Genomic DNA, 7,532 nt, shown 5'->3' on the forward strand with positions numbered 1-7,532 from the left:
GCAACACGAACGTTTAAATCCACTGAGCTGCAATCTCTAAACATCGAAGTAAGATTGATTGGAGGTGTTTTTAATTATTAATTTACTGTTTCTTGGGATCAGATCTGGATCATGGAGTCATTAAGAAAACAAAACAATAAGTCTCAATATAACAATAAAAATAAACTGTAGGTTAATAACAACTTTATTTATATGGGCCAAAACAAAGTGACAAAAAACTGTTTTAATGCTAAGAGCTACAATAATAATATAAATACTTTTTATCAGACGCTTTATATGCTTGCTTTCTCTGATTGGACAGAACGCTGTTCCGTCTATGCAGTGACGTCATTGTTGCATCATCGGCGTAGAGGTCGCACTGAGCCAATCAGCAGCCGCTACACAACCGAGCTAGAAGAGCCACAGCGTCTGAACAACACCTTCCATTTATGTTACTTTACGCTAACTGAACCGGAGCTGATGTTTCCACGGTGACGTGACGCCGATCCTCTTTTTATTTTATTTTATTTGTGAAAGCTTCTCGTCGGCGAATCATTTATGAAGATCTGAACTGGGGAATGATCTGAGAACAGCCTCGACTAAAACACTTCTACTGACACTATTATTATTGTTTAGCATTCTAAGCTGACGCTTCTGAAGCCTTTAAAGTGTAAGCAGCAGTTATTATTATTATTATTATTATTATTATTATTATTATTATGATACTTTGATAGCAGGACGAGATCGTGAACACACGATGGCGCCATCAGTCCGACGAGAATTACTCGTCTGACGCACACCCAAAAACCTTTTCTAGCTTCGTGGTTACTTCCTGGTTCATGCAACGCTTTTTAAATGAGAGTTTTAAAATAATGTAAAACCTCTGTGAGTCAAAAATCAGAATAGAAAGTGTCATAATTGAAACTGTTTGCAGTTCGAGATGTCGCGTCAACAGTTTTAAAGACGTCTCTCTTTTATAAAGGCGATCTGGAGGGAAATAGATCCGCCGCAGTACCAGAAGTGACCACTGGCTGCGCTGCACGTTAGCTTCATGCTAAAGTCTCCTTCTCTTATCTAACACGGAGGCAACTGGACGTTCTTTAGTTTCTTAAAACCTCAAGAAAGTCGAGCATGATTACGTGTATTGTCCTGATCCTTAGCTTAGCAACGTCAGATAGCAGTTAGATTAAAACGTTTTTAACAGTTTGTCCTCCACAGACGAGTTTATTCTCCGGCTGTAAAATGTCCGGCTGGAATCCTAAAGAAACAGAATCACAAAGCCGTTCTGCTTCTGGCTTTTGCTCCGTTTGGATTTCTTCCAACTGTTTTTCTTCCCGGTTTCACCTTCATCCTCCCCTCCTTATATTCTCCATAGTGTTTGTTTAAATCATTCTACGCCGACTGCTGTGGACACACACGAGAGTAGAAAAGAGGCGGAGGTTTGGACAAGACTCAACCTGCAGGGACGAGTCGGCGAGGTGAATCTGAGGGAGGCGGAACAGGATGGGAGGAGGAGGAGAAAAGTGCGGGAAGGAGTTTGTTTGTTCTTCAGGTTTTGGAGGGAAAGTGTGGCGAGCGGCGGGGCGGTGCTAACCGTTTCTACCACGATTGGATTGAAGTTGATCTAAATTATAGTTGCTGCAGGTTAATAACACACCTGGATGTTACCTTTGTGACGATCCAAGAAAACAAACCACTTCTTGTATTATTTGAAGTTCAGCTTTCAGCCGATCACACGTCTCTTTTTTTGGGGGGTATTTTGTCAGCGAACCTCAGATAATTTATCCTGCGCTTTGAGCTAGTTGATTTTTGTGTTTTTGTTCGTGTGGTTCGTGGTTGTTGTGTGATCTCAGACGTCGACGTGCACTGATCTCCAGTGAGAAAAGTATTTATTTTGTTTAGAATATAAACCTTGATAACTGGAGCTGAAGATCATAGCTGGTCTGCAGATCACACGTTCAAAATCTCATTTAGCTTTTTAGTGTTTTTGTTTCAGTTTGTGGTCGAGCAGCCGTCAAGAGAAACTGCCCTCATTGTAAATAACCGATCGATACACTGTACACCGTTCTGAGAGGGTCTGTGGGGTTTTTATTTCTTTCATGATTTATTTGTTTTTAAAAAAATGTTTGTTTTGTTGTGTTTCATGTAAAAAAAAATCTTAAAAGATGAAATAAATGTCCCCCCAATGAAACTCATGTCCAACTTAACGTCCTTGTAAAGCCATAAAAGTTGTGGAAATATTTTCCTAATTTTTGCTTCGTCTGCTGTGTTTTTATTTATTGACTGATTGATTTCCAGTTGTTCTGTTTCATTTGTTCAGAGAAATAGAAAACAACCAATCAGAGTCTGTGTGTCTTCAAACCGTCCAATCAGAGACAGATGTTTTCTTTGAAATCGTTTGTAGACTGTGTGTGTGTGTGTGTGTGTGTGTGTGTGTGTTCCATACAGAGAGGAGGGTGTGGCAGGTGAGGTAAAGCCAGAAAACCCCCTCGGCTGTGGATGACTGACACACACACACACACACACACGCACACACACACACACACACACACACACACACACACACACACAAAGAGCTAAAATAACCCTAAAAACAAATGGTGGAGTTGTGAGGATCAGACAAAATGTCCTCAGGTTGTTTCGAGGTTTAAAACACACACACACACGGCTTCTGCTGAGTGTGTGTGTGTGTGTGTGTGTGTGGTTGGGACGCTCTGTTCTTCTGGGTCGGGTCGACCTCCTGATAATCCCTCAAAAACACACTTGAGATAGAACGCACACCAACATGTCTTCATCTGGAAAACACACACGATAACGTCGCTGCAGAAAACAAGAAATCATTTTTAATTACGTGTGTCAGTTTGGACGTCATGTTAAAGATTACTGGGCGGCAGAGATACTGACTGAAGTGTGCTGAGCAGCCGTTAGCCACCACGTACGTCGACAGAGGAGGTCTGATAGTAACGACAACAACAACAATGCAAACAACAACAACGTAAACAACAGCAGTCAGTTTGTTGTAATCAAAGTCAGAACTCATGTAGTTTTGTGTTAAAGCTCAGTGAACTACATCGTCTCATCAACACGCCACCAGAACCAACATAGTCAGAAAATCTGCTCATATTGACAACTGCAGTTCTGGTTCTGGTTCAGTTCTGTGAGCTGCTGATGTACAGGAGCGGCTCTACGATGTTTAAGTTAGGTGACGGCGTCGTCGTCTTTATAACTGCAGAGTTTCTGCAGCACTGATCGGATCAGCTCAGTTGTTTGAGGTTCACCTCAGAGGAAGAACCGCCTGATGAAAATAAGTTCTGCATTCGAGAGAACAATGCAAGTGTGGTTTCTGAAACACACACACACACACACACACACACACACACACACACACACACACACACACACACACACACACACACACAACTGTTAACACCAGCATCAGGTTAAACACAAAAGCTCCTACCATCATCAAACTGAACCAAACTTCACTCATATAATGTTCTATATGTTCTCTGAACACTTTCATTGTGCTTTGGCAACACAAACTGTGAACACAACATCCGCACACACAAAACACGACCTCTGACCTGCTGCCATTTGACAGTGAAGTCAGTGAGGTGTAATCTTTCCACCAGGTAATCCACCTGATAACAGTTAATCTGTGGATTAATGGAGTCTATCAGCTCCATTCTCCCGACACATGAGTGATGAAAAGCTCTCGTGAGAATCTGAATCTCACAGAAGTCGATTATGTAACCGGTGTGAGTCTGTAGAAGATGTTTCTGTGACATCGAGGGGAACTGATCTGAAATCAGAGATCGATCAAACAAACATTCTGAATCTGTTCGTCTGTCAGCCAATCAGAGACGATCAAAAGTCATCCAAAGATGAGAGCAGCTCATCCTTCAGTCATGCCCCGCCCCTTTTTGGTCTTTGCCAAATTTATAGCATAAATGAGAATACTGTATCGCTTTTGAGTGATTAGGAGCCCAGTTTTTTTTTTTTTTTACAGTAAATCCTTTAGTTACAACATCATAAATAATTTCTACAGGCTGTCATTAATGAAAACTAATGAAAAACACTGACTGAGGTGTTTTTTAAATGTTTTTTCAGCCTCAAACTGGATGATTTCACCCAAAAGGTGATGACTCATCTACAGCAACAGAGTTAAAGGAAAAGTTCAACATCTTTTAGATTCAGACTTCTTTTCATTTCTGGCCGCAACTTAGATGTTCAGATTGATACGCTCTCACATCTTTACAGAGAAAATGCTACAGCCGGTTATCTTCCTTTATAGTAAAGACTACAAACAGGAGGCAGCTTTGAGGGGGTTTAACGCTCACTGATGTTTACAGATCTTTATCTTGGTTTCCAGGAGACCAGCAGAGACAACAGGAAGTTCCAGGTCCAGCCACATAACTCTCCGAGAGGTAGCAACTTGGAATCTGTAGAAATTGTTTTTTGTTTGAATTAAATAAACGAGATATTACGCGTTAGTCTGCGAGCTTTAGAGGTGTTCTTCCCTGGGTTTTGTTATGCTAAGCTAGCCTAGCTTCTCAAGTTTTAAACTCTTCCTTTAAACTTTAACAACAGTTAACTTTCAGGAGCTTTGTGAAGTCTTAGAGAAGTTCTGCAGGCGTGTCGGTGCAGACTTAAAGCTTCAGTGGTGAAACAACAGCACACATCGTGTTTTCAAATTCAAAAATCAAAAGTAGGGACCAATGAGAGCGCAGCGAGAGGTGTGTTCATCCACACAGGTGTAAGAGGAGGGTTCACCGTGTGTCAGTGAGTCGTCTGTTGTTAAACGACTCAGTAGTTTGAATGTTTGACTCACTGATGATCCAAAGAGACGAGTGTTAAAATCACAAACCTCCTGATACCTCAAATAAACCTCGAATAAATCTAAAGAGAGAGAAAATCCTGAGGCCCACACACCCTCACGTTCCTGTGTGTGTGTGTGTGATGCAGGTGGAGCTGACAGGACTGAACACGCCTGCAGCGTTTAGTCAGGAATGTGTGTGTGTTACCTTTCTTTCAGTCCACACTGAACCATGCAGGGACGCAGGGGGCGGAGCCAAGCGGGAAACGTAACTATAAAACTGATCAGCAGCCGGATGCGTTCAGCTCGTCACCACAACCACAAGTTCCCCTCTGATGGATTCAGGTTCCCCTCGTGTTCTGATCGTCTGACTTTCATCAGGCGCCATCATCAGGTCAACACGCTCATGTGCTCGATGAGCTTCATGTTGTGATGCAGTGAACAATTCTTCAGCAGATTTTTATTTCAAGGAAACATTTCCAAGATATTACGACAAAAACATTTTTTTGATTTTTTTTCCACATGTGAAACTGAGTGAAAAAATAACTTCTTTCTTTTTTTTTTTTTTTAATGTTTGAAACAGTCAAATAAAGTTTGTCAGGGGAGGGAAAAACAGTTTATTGTGTGAAAGTATTTATTTAAATTCTTTTTTTTTTATTTGTCAGAAAACTGCTGAACTAAGTGGAAACATTTTGAGGAATTTATTTAAAAAAAAAAAAAACTTTAAAAATTCTTCAGGTGAAAAATGTTTTGGTAAAAGAAAAAAATCTTCTTTAAAAAAAAATAAAGATTTCCCCGTAAAAATGCCAAAAATCTTCAGGGAAAAAGAAAAAAAATCACGTCTGAAACTAGGCGAAATTTTCTGGTGTAATTTTCATCTGTGAAATGATCAAAAGAAAAAAATTCAGGATAATTCTTCTGCACAAATAAAATTGAGTGAAAGAAAATTGTGTAAATAAATAAAAAGGATAAAAAAAACAGTGACACCGAGTTGAAAAAATACTTAATGAGAAATATAGTTTTTGTAAAAAAAAAAAAAGAGATATTTTTCTTTGAAAGGAAAAAATAATTCTATTAATTCACACGTACTGAATGAAAAAACTCATCAGGAAAAAACAACTTTCAAGTGTGAAACCAGGTGAAAAAAGTTTCAGGAAAAAGGAGAAAAATGTATTTGTGTTTTTTCTTCCAGGTGAAAGTTTTTATTGAAATAAAAGTCTTGGCAGGAGAAATTTGCAAGAAAAAGAAGTGGGATTTTTTTCCAGGAGAATTTGAGAAAACCAAGTTAAAAAAAATATTTTTAAGTTTGAAAAAAAAAATCGGGGAAAAATGTATGTGTGCATTTTTTCCCAAATTAAATTTTTTTTTCTTTCGAGAAAAAAAGTGTAAATTATTATTTCTTCTTTTGGAGAATTCTTTGTATTTGAAACAAAGTTTTACGTGTTTTTTTTTTTTTTTTTTTTACAGGAGAATTTTCATAAGAAGTTAAAAAAAAGTCTAGTTTTCACAGATTCAAAGAAAAATTCTCCCAGAAATATTTTCACAATCAAAAACAAACAGATTCCTGCCTCCTTCAATAATACAGACAGAAATGTATGTTTTCATAACCATCTTGACAGCTGTGTGTTTAGTGGCTCTTAAAAAATAAACCCAGTGTGTCTGAATGTGTCTGAATGTTTCTGAATGTTTCTGAATGTTTCTGAAAGTTTCCTCCATCAGCTGCAGGCGAGTCAGCGAGTCACATCAGACTGGATGTAAACACTCGTCACTGTAAACTAATGAGTGTGATCCTTCAAACTGCAGCAGGAGATCAGTGTGTGACGGAGCGCCGCTGTGGGCCTGCAGCAACACGTTACACCACCTGTGTGTGTGTGTGTGTGTGTGTGTGTGATTACAGGGTAGTGTAATGACGGCCTTGTCGGTGGGATGGCAGAATGATAACTCACAGCTAAAACACAGAGCATCTTCTTTCTGTTTCACATTTATGGAAGCTCAGCGAGGACAAAACACCCGTCTTTAAACTCAGAGCTGCTGACGTCACCGACAGGCAGCGCTCACAGGAAGCAGCGCGAGTCTCTGCACGCCTGTCGATGTGCGATACCTGACAAATGTCAGCGGGATTAAAGCACTTTAGTTCCTACATGAGCAGAAATCTGTCAGTCAGTCAAAACTCATTCTGCAAAGGTCAGCCGGGACGTGTGTGAGTATCTTTGAGTCCAGGAGAGTTTAAACAAACTCTCTGCAGGTTCCAACCCAACAACATGTAATTAAACAAATAAAGGTCAGAAATAAAGAAATTCCAGGAATGTATCTAATCTCAGCTGGCACGGTCGGAGCGAGCGATGTGTCCTGACATGACATCCTGAAACTGACAGGAGCCAAACACCAACAGCAGAGGCACTAATGAGGTTAATCTGCATGTAGAGATGATTTCACCCTCAGTGAGGAGGAGATCAGACGGACCGAGGGAGTCGAGCGCCTCCTCCAGGAGCTGACAGTGAGACCAGAAGGAAGGAGCTGCTGCTGCCGGGCTCGGTCTAATGAACAGAAAACATATTTGTGTGATGATTCATTCTCAGTTTTAAAAGTCCCCTTCTGTGGAAGGGGAGCGGCGAGCTGGTGGGTGGATTTAATGCAGCACAACACCAGAAACACACTTCATTCATGAAAATGTGTTTAATCTCTCTGTTCTTTATGCAGCGGCTCTGTTGCTGAGAGACGTTCCACTCACATCGCT

At 40.3% G+C, this 7,532-nt stretch overlaps 1 protein-coding gene across 1 annotated transcript in view; it reads left to right on the plus strand.

The window, feature by feature from the left end:
* LOC115577700 (carcinoembryonic antigen-related cell adhesion molecule 20-like) overlaps positions 1-2,233 on the plus strand; it is a 24,727-nt gene extending 22,494 nt beyond the window's left edge. The window contains exon 10 of the mRNA XM_030410606.1: positions 1-2,233. This exon is cut by the window's left edge and continues 852 nt beyond it. The gene's annotated coding sequence lies outside the window, so the exon portion shown is untranslated.
* Positions 2,234-7,532: the final 5,299 nt, after the last annotated feature.

This window comes from Sparus aurata, unplaced genomic scaffold (assembly GCF_900880675.1).
Source record: "Sparus aurata unplaced genomic scaffold, fSpaAur1.1, whole genome shotgun sequence".
In the NCBI taxonomy this organism is placed as follows: Eukaryota; Metazoa; Chordata; class Actinopteri; order Spariformes; family Sparidae; genus Sparus; species Sparus aurata.